The sequence below is a fragment of the Cupressus sempervirens genome, chromosome 7, assembly GCF_028749045.1.
Source record: "Cupressus sempervirens isolate cs-2001-9-10 chromosome 7, ASM2874904v1, whole genome shotgun sequence".
NCBI lineage: Eukaryota > Viridiplantae > Streptophyta > Pinopsida > Cupressales > Cupressaceae > Cupressus > Cupressus sempervirens.
The window spans coordinates 393,599,935-393,616,853 of record NC_143124.1 but is presented as its reverse complement, the minus strand read 5'-3'; positions in this window follow the sequence as shown (position 1 = coordinate 393,616,853).

Sequence of the window (16,919 nt, the reverse complement as noted above, 5' to 3'; positions counted from 1 at the left end):
ACATGTGCATAAGCTTCACAACCAAAAACACGAAGATGTCTAATTGAAGGCTTCTTACTAGACCACACCTCCATGGGTGTCTTACCAACAAGGGCTGATGTAGGAGATCTGTTAACTAGATAACAAGTAGTGGCCATAGCTTCGGCCCAAAACCTTTGTTCTAAACCAGCTCCACTAAGCATACTCCTAGCCTTCTCCATCAGTGTCCTGTTCATTCTCTTTGCAACTCCATTTTGTTGTGGGGTATACAGAGTTGTCTTATGCCTCTCGATACCTTCTTCTTTACAGAACTGTTCAAACTCTGCTGAGCAAAACACACCACCATTGTCAGTTCTCACACACTTAATCTTCTTACTAGTCTGATTCTCTACAAGGGCTTTAAAATCCTTGAATTGACTAAAGAATTGTGTCTTACTTTTAAGGAAATAAATCCATGTCCTTCTACTATAATCATCTATGAAAGATACAAAAAATACAGACTTGGAGATTGAAGGAACTTTTACAGGACCAAATACATTAGAATGAATAAGATCTAAAACATCAGAAGATTTGCGAGAACTAGAGTAAAACTGAACATGATTTTGTTTACCATATACACAGTGTTGATAGAAGTCAAACTCAAGATTGCAATCATTTAACCCCTCAATGAGATTTTTTATTTTTCAGGGTTCTGGGACCCTTCTCACCAATGTGACCAAATCTCAAATGCCACAACATTATCTTTTCTGCAGGAAGCTTTCCTTCCAAAGTGTTTGCACCCTTAGGTACACTTGTTGCACTACCATCAAAACCACTAACCACAGTCTTCTTTACTACTCATTTAGATGGTGGGGATGAAGTGATAGCTACTCTCTTCTTTGAAATAGAAGAACTATTACACTGAGAAATGTGTGCATCAAGCTAAAACAAAGTACCTCTCCTAGTACCCTTAGCAAGCACCATAGCTCCTCTCATCATCTTACATCCATCTTTAGAAAAAACAACTTGCACACCTACATCATTCAACATACTTACAGATAATAGGTTTCATGCCAAACTTGGAATGTGCATAACTCCATCGATTCCCTTTACTTGTCTATCAGGAAATTTGATAGTCACCCTTCCACGTCCAACTATCTTTAGGTGAGAATCATCACCCAAGTACACCTTTCCACCATTGAACTCTTCATATCTTGAGAACTAGTTTCGATGAGAGGTCATGTGAAAAGATGCACCCAAGTCAACCAACCACACATCATCAGATGCATGGGCTACCAAAGCTACGATGAATGCATCGCCATCTTCTTGAGATTTTTCATAACTAGAATCTGAGGCTTTCTTCTTCTTCTTAGGCTCTTTACAATCTTTACAGAAGTGCCTAGTCTTATCATAGTTCCAACATTTTTCCTTGGACTTATTGGAAGTCTTTGACTTCCCACGGGATTTGGGTCTACCCTTATTGTCAGACTTATTGTCATTTTTCTTTTCTCTTTCTATGGATCTCCCACAAATAGCAAGGGCTTCTTTTTTCGAAATAGAAGCCTTTCTCTGCATCTCCTCTGATAGCAGTGAAGACACCACATCATCCATTTTGAAAGTGACTAATGTGCTTCTGAGAGCCATCACAAGATGGTCCCATGAATTTGGTAAAGAACATAAAAGTGTGTAGCAACGATCCTCTTCCTCTAACTTCACACCAGCTAATGTCAACTTTGCAGCTAGTAGATTAAATGCATTTAAATGATTTGTTAAGGATCCACCTTCCTCCATTTGCAGAGAATACAACTTCTTCCTCAGGAACAACTTGTTCACCAAAGATTTGGCCTGATACACGACCCCAAGTCTCTCCCACAAACTATATGCGGTTTTCTCATCTAGAACATTTAGAAGGACTGCATCGGTTAAACAGAGTCTTATGAGACCCTTAGCTTTATGGTCTTTGATATCCCAATCTGCTTGAGCTATAGTTGTTGGTCTTGTAGTGCTTGTAGTCACTTCCCATAGGTCACGATCTTCCAACATGTCTTTCATCTTGAGTTTCCACAACTCGAAATTAGTGCCATTAAATTTCTCCACCTCCATTCTTTCATATGATGAACTTGCCATCTCAATCTCCAAATAAGATTCAGGATGCTCTACACAAGACTCCCACTCAACTTGAGATTAGCTCAAAAAACCCTACCCAACAACTAGGATCAAAAGTTGATCAAGCTCTGATACCACTTGTAAGGAAACTCAGGTGCGAAAATAGCTTCCTACACTAATCTGATAAGGAAAGTTTTTTTCTTTTTGAAATTTATATTGTTATTAGGGTTTTTCATTAAATAGGGAATACTTAGGAAAAACTATCAAGAAGGGCACTTTCCTATGCAGGTGTACCAAAGTATGAGACTTTGAAATAGGAAAGAATGTCATTGAAGAAATTGATGCATTCCTTAGAGAGTACAAATTTCCAATATCCCTTGCTAGGATTTATGACCCCTACAATGTAGTCAAGAATGCATTGAAAAGCATGAGAAATTGTACCTTTCCTCCAACAAAATACTTATGGGAGGAGGATAGTATTGCTGATAGATTGGATGAGGATGTATGTATAAAAAGAATGATAAAATATAGGGATGTTAGTTTTGAACAAGAGATGAGGAAGGCAGATCAATCTTTCAAGGGATTTTATCCTAAGATGGAGTACTTGTCCATATTGGACAAGTGTGTAAAATGTTTTGATGAAATTTCTTACGTAGGGAATAGGATGAGAACAACTAGGGCCAAAGGCTCACCCAAGTATCCAAACCACCCTGCAAGAGTTAACACAACAGAAGAAAACACAAAAAATAACAACCAAGGAGAGAGAACAAGAATATCTTTATTGATTCATGAAAATATCTTCATACATGCCAAGTTGTAAGGCCTTCTAGGTTATAGTAAATAACAAATTACAATCTTCAAATTTACACTTCCAAACACATATCTTCTTTCACAATTTGACCTCTACCTTCTATCTAATTATTACTACTTACTCACTAAAACTTAACCTAAGACTTCCTTAAATACTCACCAAAATGGCTTATAAAAGATTCTAGAAAATTACATAAAAGAAGGACCAACCTCAAAATGGTCAATACTCATCCCTAAGCAAGATTCTATTATTAATTTCATGTTTGAAATTATATACACAAGTCATCTCCCACTAAGAACCAAAAACACAGACAACTCAACACACACTAGATAACTTGGCACATACTAGAAAACTGGCACTCAGCATCAACTGGAAACTCAACACCCAAATTATCACTTGGCACCAACAGGAACTCAGCACCCAAAGGATCACTCAACACCAATAGGAACTCAACACCCAAAGGCTCAGATGGCACCAACAAGAACTTGACATTAAGGCAGAAAGATCACAAGTGTACGATTGCAAGGAAACCCAAGATGCTCCTACATCAGACAACTAGGGTTGGAGAAATGATTCTCTTGAATCATGTAAGTGTCACAACCCGAGCTAAATCCAACTCAGATTGAGAAATCCATGTAGAATTTTCAATAGGTCTATTCTTCCACTTCACCAAATACTCATAGTAATCTTTTCCTCTTGTACTATTACCAATTCTCTGATCCAATATTTGTTCAACCTCTTCAATCCACTTCTTAGGATAATCATTAGGTATAGCAACTTCATCATCTGACTCATGATACTTATATATATCAACAACATTGAATATAGGAGATATATCCATGTCATCAGGGAACTCAACTTCATATGCATTACCACCGTTAAACTTCTTCAAGATCTTACAAGGTCCAAATTTCTTCATCTTCAGCTTACTGTAAGTTCCAATAGGAAATCTTCCTTTCTTTAAATGAACCATCACCTCATCACCAACTTCAAAATCATGGTGTCTTCTAGATTGATTAGCATTCTCCTTATACTTCTGATTACTTTGTTCCAACCTCAACTTCACTTCCTTATGCAAAGACTCTATAAAATCAAAAAATTCTTCTCCAACAACACTTTTCTTTTCTTCACTAGCAACATCTCTCAAATTTGATATACCTTTAGGATGCATTTCAATAACAATCTCAAAAGGTGTCTTCCTTGTACTCCTATTCATAGAATTGTTATATGCAAACTCAACTTGTGACAATACCATCTTCCGATTACTTGGTTTATTCCTAACTAAACATCTTAGCAAATTACCCAAGCTTCTATTCACAATCTCTACTCGTCCATCTATTTGTGGATGGAATGTAGAACTAAAATTCAGCTTAGTACCCATCCTCTTCCACAAATTCTTCAAAAATAAACCAACAAACTTACTATCTTTGTCATAAATAATACTTCTTGGTAATCCATGCAAATTCACAATCTCTTTAAAGAAAAGTTTAGGAACATGCTCAAAATCTAATATCTTCTTACATGGTATGAAATGAGCCATCTTAGAAAATCTATCCATGAAAAAAAAAAAAATCATACCCTTTCACTATCCTAGGAAATCCAAGAACAAAATCCATATTGATGTCACTCCGAGGTTTCTTAGGAATAGTAATAGGTGTACACAAACCATTATTTTGACTCCCTCCTTTTGCAATATGAAAAACTCCACAACTCTTTACAAATTTTTGAACATCCTTATACATTTTTGGCCAGTAATACTTTTCTTTTAGCAAACTCAATGTCTTATCAATTTCAAAATGTCCAGCCAATCCACCACTATGATTTTCCTTAATCAGATTCAACATCATAGGACTTCTAGGAATACACAACTAAATAGCTTTGAACACAATACCTTCTTGAATGAAATACTCATCACACTTATGCGATCTGGCAGATTTGGTGTTCTACACTCTCCCACACCCCAGAAAAATCAGGATCAACAACATACAACTCTTTCATTTCATCAAAACCAAGAACTTCAACCTTCATTTCAGTCAACAACGAATGTCTTCTACTCAATGCATAAAAAAATTTGTTAGTAGCTCCAGTCTTATGCTTGATCACAAATGTAAAATTCAACAAATACTCAAACCACTTCATATGTCTTTGATTCAATTTATGTTGACTCCTCAAGTATTGTAAAGCTTTATGATCAGTATATAGTACAAACTCCTTAGGAATCAAATAATTTCCCCACTTCTTCAAGGCTTGAACAATAGCATAAAAATCTTGATCATACACAGAATACTTTCTTTTAGCATCATTCAACTTTTCACTAAAGAAAGCAACATGTTTTCCTTCTTGACTCAATACAACTCCTATTGCATTACCACTAGCATCACATTCCACTTGAAATACCTTATTGAAATCAGGCAAAGCCAAAATAGGTAACTTAGCAACCTTTTGTTTCAAATTCTCAAAACTCTTATTAGCTCCATGTGTCCACTTGAATTCCTTTTTATCTCCCCTCATTGTCTCAATCATAGCATTACAAACAGAACTAATTTTTTTTATAAACTTCTTGTAAAAACTAGCCAAACCATGAAATGATCTTACCTCACCCACATTCTCAGGTGTAGGCCATTCCAAAATTGCTTTAACCTTCTTAGGATCCATCTTCAATCCATCAGGTGAAATCACAAATCCCAAATACATAATCTCCTCTTGCATGAAGGAACGACTTTTTTAGATTAATCAACAACTTTTCCTCTTTCAACCTCTATAATACTTCTCTAATATGCTCAAGATGTTCTTCCTTAGTCTTACTGAATATCAAAATATCATCCAAATAAACAATCAAAAACTTACCCAAGAATCTTTTTAGAACTTCATTCATCAACCTCATGAAAGTACTAGGTGCATTAGTCAAACCAAAAGGCATAACCAACTATTCATACAAACCATCTTTTGTCTTGAAAGTAGTCTTCCATTCATCACCTTCTCTAATTCTGATCTAATGATAGCCACTCTTCAAATCAATCTTGATAAAATAATTTGCTCCACTCAAACAATCCATTATGTCATCCATCTTTGGCATAGTAAACCTATATTTCACTGTGATCTTGTTAATGGCTTTGGAATTAGTACACATTCTCCATTCTCCTTTATTTTTAGATGCTAATATAGTAGGTACAACACATGGACTCAAGCTTTCTCTAATCAAACCTTTTTGCAACAGCTCATGCACTTGTCTTTTAAGTTCTTCATTCTCTATAGGTGTCAATCTATACAGTGCTTTGTTTGGCAAGCTAGCTCTAGGAATTAGATCCATACAATGACTTACACCTCTTATTGGAGGTAAACCATTAGGAATATCATCAACAAAAATCTCTTTATACTCATTCAACAATTCAACAATTTCTTTTGGTACTCAGCTTCCATTAGTTTCTGATGTCACTCGGTCTACTTGCTTAACATTGTTTGCTAGCACGCAACTTGGTCCTCTAGGAATTATAGAAAAACAAACCTAGTTCCTTTTCATTTCCTTTTCAAATTATTTTCCATTCACCATGAAAACTTTCACAGTAGTGCTTTTCACATAATCTAGACTCTCAATCAAAGGCAACAATATTTGCTTCTTCCCATTCACCCAAGAGTATATTGATTCAATCTTCCATCATGTATATCATATCTATCATATTTCCAAGGTCTACCCAAAAAAATATGACAACAATCCATGGGCACAATATCATACAAAACTTCATCAAAGTAATGTCCAATTTTGAATTTCACAATGCATTGCTCACTTACCAATATCTTATGCTCATCTTTGATCCATGAAACATGATAGGGTTTGGGATGTTTCAGCCTTTGCAATTGTAACTTGGTAACAAGCTCTTTTGATGCAAGATTTGTGGAACTTCCACTGTCAATAGTCACTTTGCAGTATTTTCTAGTCATGTTACATCTGGTCTTGAAAAAACTTCTCCTTAAAATAGGTTCTTCATCACTTTGCTTATTACATAAGGTTCTTCTCACCATAATATTTTCTCCAGCCTTAGGTCCACTTGATGAACCCTTATCATCTTCTTGAATCACAACATTTTTGTTACCTTGCCTACTTTTAGAGGATCTACATTCAAAAGATCTATGTCCCTCTTTACAACATCTAAAAAAATTACCATGAAGTCCACCTCTAGAAGAAGAATTACCTCTTCCTTGGTAAGAATTTGTACCTCCTCGGTAAGAACTACCACCTCTCCACTCAATGTTGTGTTTGTCATCATTCTTCCATTTAGATTTTCCCTTATTTGGCACAGAATTGTCATATCTAGTACCTTCTCCATAAGATCTACCTCTGCCTCTAGAATTTACCACCTCTACCTCTTTGTCTGTGTTCATGCTTCTTTGTCAAGATTTCCTCAGCTTTCAAGGCATACTGATATGCTTCCTCCAAAATTTCCAATTTCACAAAACTTATTTTATCTTGTATTCCAGATCTCAATCCATTTAGGTACCTTGCAATTTTCTCAACATCATCATCCACACATCCAAATCTGATGTCCAATCTATAGAATTCCTCAGTATATTCTTTCACAATTATGTCCTTTTGTTTCAAATTTTGCATCTCTCTCAAGAAGTTAACTTGGTAATCAGTAGGAAGGAATTTGTTCTTTACCTTTTTCACCATCTTTAGCAAAGTTCTGATCTTCTCCTTTCCTCTCCTTTTTCTATCAGTTTGCAAATGCTCCTACCATAGTGAGGCATGACCTTTCAATCTTGTAACTGCAATCTTCACTTTTCTATTATCAAGAGTGTTTTCATACTCAAAGAACTTCTCCATGTTAGAGATCTAATCCAATACAACATTGGTGTCCAATTTTATATCATAAGGAACGACTTCCACAATAGGCTTTGAATTAGCTCTAGACAATACTCTTAGTAATCTTTCTTCATCTTGATCTTCTTCATGTTCTGGATTACGGTTTGGTGCTACTACTTCATCATCACTTACATCATCAAGATGTGCTCCTCTCCTCTGTGTTGTCTCCATAGCATCTAATCTAGTTTCAATTTGTCTCAATTGATCCAATATGGAATTATCAACATTATTCCCTCTACCACGAACCATCTTCAAAAATTAGGTTCCTAGAAGATTGTAACCCTCTATAAGTTATAGGTCAAATCCACAGATCTGCCACCCTACAACCAAATCAAAATTAGGGTTCAACATGATCTAATCTCCAAAAGGATGAACCTCACACTCTGATACCACCTGATGCAGGGACTAGGATGAGAACAACTAGGGCCAAAGGCTCACCTAGCTAACCAAACTACCCTACAAGAGTTAACACAATAGAAGCAAACACAAGGAACAACAACCAAGGAGAGAGAACAAGAATATCTTTATTGATTCATGAAAATATCTTCATACATGCACAACTATAAGGCATTCTAGGTTATGGTCAATAAAAAATTACAATCTTCAAATTTGCACTTCCAGGCACATCTTCTTTCACAATCTGACCTCTAGCTTCTATCTACTTATTACTATTTGCTCACTAAAACTTAACCTTAGACTTACTTAAATACTTGCCAAAACGGCTTATAGAAGATTCTAGAATATTACATAAAAGAAGGGCTGACCTCAAAATGGTCAACACTCATCCCTAAGCAAGATCCTATTATTAAATTCATGATCAAAATTAAATACACAAGTCGGCTCCCACTAAGAACCAAAAACACAAACAACTTGGCACACACTGGAAAACTCAACACTTATTGGAAAATTGGCACTCGACATCAACTAGAAACTCGACAGCTAAAGGATCACTCGGCACCAATAGGAACTCGGCACCCAAAGTATCACTCAACACAAATAGGAAATCATCACCCAAAGGATCACTCGACACCAACAGGAAATCGGCATTAAGGTAGAAAGATCACAAGTATAGGATTGCAAGGAAACTCAAGATGCTCCTGCATCAATTTTAGCCCAAGTACTTCAGGAGATTAGAAGAAGAGTGGATCTTAAGTCAGTTGAACAACACATTATTGTAGAGGTTACTGATGATGAAGAGGGTAAGCCCGAAAGCTCTTCATGGGTCCAACAGAGAAACACAAAATAAAAATTTATGGAGATTCCACAAAAGGCTCAACAAAAGGCCTTATAGATGATTGCAAGGGGCAGCCAATATTTTGATACTATGAGAAGAAATTTTTTAATATCTTAGGCTACTGAGGATGACTAGAAAGAAAAGAATCTTGAACTCCAATCTCAAATCCTTGAGGATACAATAATAGAGGCCAATGAATTCATAAGTGATGACAACTTCATCAAATCTAAGGAATTCAAGGGTTTCTTATTTAAATTGAAACAAAATGAGCTATCCCTACAAATGAAGCTAGGTGAGTCTGATAAGGTGGTTGCTAAATTGGTTTAGAAACTATAGGAGCATTATCCTAACTCTGAAACCCTCATAGTGGAAGAAGCTAGAGGGCTAGTGCAAAGGAGTGGCATGATTGTCTTCTTAGGATGGGACATTAGTTCTTCCTTTTTATTAGATCAGATGAGAAGATAGGAAAGAACAATTTCTTTTAAAGATGAAAGCCAGACAGGAGAATTGAGAGGCTCTGGGTATAATATTGATGCCCAAACAATGTCAATATGGAGTTTAGCTCCAGAACACCAGAAGCCTACTCTTATGGAAATTAAAGAATCCCCTAGGGGGAATGTCATATTCTGGAATGTGCATTCTACTTCTAATGGTTAGATATATGGATTGTAGAATTTAGTAGTAAATGGGAAAGAATAGGATATATGTACTAGAGGTTAAATTGTAAGGAGCATATGAAAGGTTTGTTTAAACTAGGAGGCATTATGAAGATGAAATGAAAAAGATTTATGCCCTAGAATGAAAGAACATTCAGTTGAAAAATGAAAGAGTAGCAGTGAAAAACACTATTAGATCTACTATAGGAGTCCAAAATAGAGGTGTATAAATAGAGGGACAAATACCTGAAATAAGGGACATCATGGGCCAAGAAATGGCAATTGATGAGGAAGATTTGGAGTCAAGCAAGGAAATTGAAATAAGAACCATGAATAACTTGCTGACCCACAAGGTTGATGCATTGAAACTAGTTTTTCCAGAATGTGCTCATCAACTATCTTGTGTTGCAAGGAGTAAAGTACAGGTGTTCAAAGAAAGACTTTCCAAAGAGAAGGATTATAAATATTAGGAAAATGATCAATAAGGTTAAAGACCTAAATGGCTTCTTTGCTAGCAAGTTTCAACTAATTTAGAACAAGATGAAAGTAATTGCCATAGGAACACCCAATTTTGTGCCCACAATTTTGGATAGTGATGGAAAGGTTAAGGACTAGATGGAATGGTCATCTTCTTTTGACAACAATTTGAATCATCCTAGGTTTCTAGCCTATTGCAATGATGAGGCAAGTGTGGTCATAGTGTGTGATCTGATTGATATGCTATACAAGTTAGAGGCTGAAATTTCAAAGATGCCAAGTGGAACAAATGCCTCAAGGAATTAAATGCGGTTAGAGATGCCACCTGGCCCAATGTGGATATAGATATTTCTATATGGGAGGTTATTGTAGATATAAAGGCTATACCATCTGTTGACAATGACTAAGTAGTTCAAGGATGCAATTAGAAGAAAAAGAGACAAAAGGTAAAGAAAAGGCACAAAAAGCGACATACAACTAAAGACAAATAGATTTGATTTAAATCCCTTGAAGTGAATGTCACCAGCTGATTTTGTAACTGCCTTCCCATTTTGATCGAGTGCAGAGAATATCTTAAATATAAATTTATGGAAATATCTTGTCTCTTGTCTCTACAATAGATTTTTGACATGTGTCCTCCCATTTGAAGCTTTTTGCAATCCTATATAAGGATTTCCAAGATGTGGAGTAGAGGTTCCAATGTTTATTACTCTAATACCACAAGGTTGGTTCCAGTTTCATTATTATGAGATGACCATTCTTAGTTTTTTCTCTATTATGAACAAAATTGTAATTTCTTATAAGTATTTAGATAATACAATCATCTATTGTGTATTTTTTGAGTTTTAATATAAATTTGATGTACTAATCTCAAGGAAATCAACACAAAGCTTTCTTGAAAGTATCATTTTGAATCTTGTCTCCTTTTTATGGGTTTGTAGTTTTTTGTGATGTATGTACAAGGTACATATTTGTCTACTTGTACCTTGGCTTTGAAGTTGTATACTATTGTGTATTTTTTGGTTGGGTCAAGGACTTGAGTAAATTGCATGGTATATGTTAGTGAACAGATTGTCCTCCAAGAAAATATACACAAATATAACCTCGAATGCCCAAATGAGAAGACTAATCAGCACCAACAGTTGGAGAGGTTATCATGGGGTTGATAACCTTCCTCTAAATTTTACAGGGTACAACTCTCCGTATGAAATATTCAATGAATTTAACTATCCTGCACTTTTACCTGAAAGTACAAAAGGATCTCTCACAGATTCCTGGATCGTGAGGTATAGATTATTTCTAACAATAAAGAGATATTTTAACTGATCTACAAAAATGAATAATAACACCTATTTGCAGTAAGGACAGTAACGGAATACCCTGAACTAATAAATCAGAATTCACAAAGTAATGCCGATTCAAAAGGCTCGAACACAAAGTCTCTAAGCTGAATTCAAGATGATACATATACAGATATTGAATTTCTGCATGCACAAAATCATTCAAAAACTAAAACATCCATACAATATCTATCAATTACTGCCTTTACAATATCTACCTATCTAAAACTCTAACCTTCTACCCTCCCCTTGTGGCAGAATAAAATCCCCCTTAACGAAAGAATTATAAAAACCCCTGGCTCAACTCCTCTGTTCTGCAGCATCAAAGTCTCCAACACCAAAAGAAGTGGAACCCTTCGCACTCCTTTTTCGTCACCTTTTATCCTTTTTGATGTCGGTTCTCATTCTGTTTCGAGTAACTGATTCTTGGGAGAAAAACTCCTCCTTTTAGCTTCCCTCAGGTTTTCATCGGCCTTTTCTATATTCATATGATATTTAAATATCATTTCCCACTAATGATGATATAATATTTAATGAAACATTATAATGTAATTTGCTTCCTTCCAAGTCTCTATCCATGACACCTGTCATTATGCATCATTAGGTAACTTTGGATGGGAATTGTTAATTTAATTATATGAATTGCTTGATGGGAACATTTAGATGACTGACACATCCTTTAATTTGCACATAGTATTCTTTTCAGAATTCTCTAAACTGATATGTAATCCCATCTAGCAGGTTCTCATGCAGCAAATTCTTTGTGTAACAATGATGGCTTCCCCAATCCTTTATTCCTTTGGATGTCGATAAACCCATGAGCATTAGGCATAGATGTATAAGATATAGTATCTGGCTGGCTCATATCTACCCTGTCAACTTTGACACTATGGCTTCTATTCTCAATATGTACAGACCGTAGGCTATATCGACCCTAAATGAATTCTTTTGGAATCACGGGTCTTCATATCTTTACTGTGGGTTCCTTGTGGAAACTTGAGATTTTGTTTTGACAAATAAAACATTAAAAAGTATTTTCATAACTGAAAGCCACATATTTAAATCCGAATGCTACGGTTTCATGAAAACTCCCATAATAGATTGGAGTAGCTAGTCGAGTGCTGTGGTGTCTGATAACTCATAAAAGTTCCACAAAGAATTACTTCCTTGATGCAAATATATTCCTCCATATGTCGGGTGTTCACAAAGCAAGACACCATAATCATTAAAGCTTATTTCTCTAGATTTATTTCACCTAAATAACTCACTCGGTCTGAGTATCACAAATAAACCATTCCAACTACAAGGATCTCGATCTCTTTTTTTATTTAACAAGAACACGGTCAGAATCAGTGACTTACAACTTGAAAAGCAAGTACAACTTCACCATCTAGATTTATTGCGTGGCTACTGCTTGTAAAAGCTAAGCACATTAAAGAAAAAATGATAATCAACTGTGTCTAATTTTCATTAGCGCAGATGTCCATCAAAGATTTGTATTCATTATGTCATAAATTTCATTACTACAACCAAGGGAGGTCGTTCTTAGTTCAAACATTGGAGACTAGTAAGCCTTGATCTATCAGGGGGGTGTATCTGTCAATATTTGAAAGGAGATTAAATGAGACAGAGCCACAATCATCATCAAATCACTATTTCTTGTATCTGCACGGGTTGTCGGTGGGACTCTGGTTTAATAATATGGTTTTGTGTGATGAATTCCAGCTCAAAGACTGATGTACACAACCATTGAGCTTATGTTTACAAATAAGTCAATTCCTTTAATTAAAGAAAATTCTTATGCCAATTTGTCCATCATGTTCATCTTTAGCTGGGAAGGATAAAGGATTTTATAGTTGATAGCAACAGTTGTAACCAATTAATGGTTTCCTCAACCTTAAGTCTCAAAAACAGTGAAATAATCACTCCTTGTGAGTTGTTTAATGATGTTACCAAATGTCACTTGTGCATAACTGACCATCATATTCCTTCAAAAGTTTGTCCCCTACTCACAATCTTTACAAATTTTGTGTAGCCTCCCAAATTATGACCTTTGAACCTTTGTACTAGCCTTGAATCGTGGACTGGGGCCGAGCTTTGAACTTTTATGAATTACGAATCTGCATCTTGAACCTAGAGTCTTAACTTCGATTGTATTGAGCTTGCTAGATTGGTTATCTGAACCATTGAACTGCTTTGAACCACTTTGAACTACTGCACTTGAACTTCATCTTAATCTGCACCTCTACACTTTCTTGAAGTCATGAAACTAACAAACTAAACCTCGTGAATGCATTGGGATAGAATTTTGAACTTTCTAACCAATCTACATTTTGAACCCATTTTAACTGCTTTGAAGCACTTTGAACTACTTTGAACTTTACTTCAAAGTGGTTCAAGAATTATGAACTACTTCAAACTTCAGTTCGAAGTGGTTCAAGAACTATGAACTTGAAGTTTTAAAATTTTGACCACATCGGGTACTAACAGGGGCTCTGACTGTAGGACTGATTTTGATGTGAAATTAGAGAACTCCAGCAATCTCTGGGAAAGAAAAGTGCCTTATCCATTGGGCAAATAGAGTCATCAAGAGAAGATCGGGAGCTGCTTGTAGAGAGGGTGGAGGGGAGTAGGGAAAAACCAGCAAACTCAAACCAACCACAAACCAAAACTACCAGCAAGCCTGAAGCTTGCACATTATTCCAACTACACTATGCACCACAAAACTTATTTACAAAATATATACAAAGGTAGGAAGAGAACCTACCATGAGAACCAAAAGAAAGGAAAGGAATCATGCAAATCCATTTACCGTCTGGGAGAAGTAGCATCCTTTCCGGAGCAACAAGTCATGTCTCATTAGAATAGCTCCAAACCATAGTGTGCTGACTACTCTTTCAATGCCAAATTTCAAACTAACTGTGTGCATGCATATGCTGATCCAACCTTCTTTTCCGAACAGCCACAATTCATCATAGTATTCTCCTTCACCTAAAAATGGATCCTTCATGCTAGCAAAATTTGATTCCACCTCAAGCTGAAAAACATGATATGAAAAATCCTCACCAAAAGATGATATGTAATCCTCAAGAACATTGTCATGTAGATTGAACTCTAGTGTATGGTCATGATCATCTCGCAGCCATAATGATGCCTCCTTCAACATAGGATCAATTCTTGGATATATGTTTTCTCTATTTCTTTCAAGGAACCAGCTATCATCAAACGGGCCATGAATTCTATTCTTTTCTCTTCCCAAAATGTCATCAAACTTTTCAACATTTTTTCCACAATCCCAATCAGTAACACTATGCATAGATGGATGAAGAGGAAAGATATCAAGAAATGTTTCATTATGAAACTGATAAAAATAGGTACCTGAGATATTATTGAAGAAGTACCTCGAATTGAGTGATGACAAAAATGTGTTTATGACCTCCTCTTCTTCATTAAGAATTGCATTCTTTAACACATATGCCGAATCACTGCTAGATTGAAGGTTAGCTTCATATTTTTCTATCTCAACAAGAAATTCAGAAAAGGTGTCTTCATCTAGAGGTATCTTTTTCTCGTCTCTATGAAGGAATGAGTCACCATCAAAAGGACTATTTTGAGAGAAATCTTTCGGCTGAAGATATAACAAGAATTTGGCAATGGTTTCTTCTTGCTGATCAAGTGACATTCCTCTCCATGCTTTAGTTGGACAGTTTTCAAACTGATTATTAATTTCAGTATCTTTATCATGGAAAAGAAACTTCTCTTCATGCACTTTCAGCTTGTCATAGTTACATATTTCATCATCAAATGAAAAAAATCTTTGCAAGGACTCATCACTAGTTTGCAAGCACAAGGAGTCATCTTCATTCTTTATAATGATAGGAAGTTCACTTTCAGATTGTATGTTATTCCAGATTCTTTCATCAAGAAGACTCTTCAAAGAAAGATGATCAATATCAAAGGTGAAAGATTGAAAATCTGGAGGCTAGTTGTCTAGTTCCTCATCAATAGGAACTTCTAAAATAGGGAGACTATCAACATAGTTAAAATTGAAACTCTCAAGATGTGGAGAAAAAGATTTGAATATACCTCCATTAAAATCAGCATCATCTACAGGGCTTGCTGCTGCAAAATCTTCAGAAGGAAAAGTTCCAAGGACATGATCTCTTCCAGCATTCTCATTCAAAGAGCCAATGTTTTCATAATTTCTCATGAAATTTAAAGATTCATTTATAGGTAAAGCATCACTAGACAACATTCCAATAGAATCATGAAGCAAAGAATGATCATCGTGTTCTTTTACTGAAAAACTTTCTACATGGGATGAATAAAAATCTTGAGGTAAGATTTCATCATTATTGCTTACCCTTGCTCCATTGTTGGCACATATATTTTCATCTGTTGAAACTGGATCAACATGAGGCTGGAGTAACTCTGGCTATACTTCTTGATCACTCATGACAAGGAGATTGAGATACATGGGTGAGACTGAAATAATGGGAGGTCCATCATCATTTTCTTTCAAGTGCTCCTTTAACTGAGCCACTTCTTCTTTGAGGTTTTGCAAGTGTTTCAGCTTATGAAATCTTCCATAGAGGCCTTTCCATAGCAGCCAAGAACTTGTATCATCTTCAAAACTCAGATTTTTTTGGATACCTTTGGAAATACTCTTTCTAAAACTGTCCATAAAATCATGTAACACTTTATCATCAATTCGACAAAGCTCTAAGAGAGAAGGATTTGGCCTTTATTTTCTCATGACTTCCATGTCCGGCATGATCTTTGCATAGAGTCGCCAATCCTCTACACATGGAGATAATTATAAAACTGAGGAAGCAAATGTTAGGCACTTAAATCTTCACTTCAAAATTCCCCAGCAGAGTCGCCAAAAATCTGTTAGTGAACAGATTGTCCTCCAAGAAAATATACACAAATATAACCCTGAATGCCCAAATGAGAAGACTAATCAGCACCAACAGTTGGAGACGTTATCATGGGGTTGATAACCTTCCTCTAAATTTTATCAAGTACAACTCCCCGTATGAAATATTCAATGAATTTAAATATCCTACACTTTTACCCGAAAGTACGAAAGGATCTCTCACAGATTATTGGATCGTGAGGTATAGATTATTTCTAACAACAAAGAGATATTTTAACTGATCTACAGAAATGAATAATAACACCTCTTTGTAGTAAGGACAATAATGAAATACCCTGAACTAATAAATCAGAATTCACAAAGTAATGCCGATTCAATAGGCTCGAACACAAAGTCTCTAAGCTGAATTCAAGATGATACATATATAGATATTGAATTTTTGCATGCACAAAATCATTCAAAAACTAAAACATCCATACAATATCTATCAATTACTGCCTTTACAATATCTACCTATATAAAACTCTAACCTTCTACCCTCCCCTTGTGGTAGCATAAAATCCCCCTTAAGGAAAGAATTATAAAAACCCTCGGCTC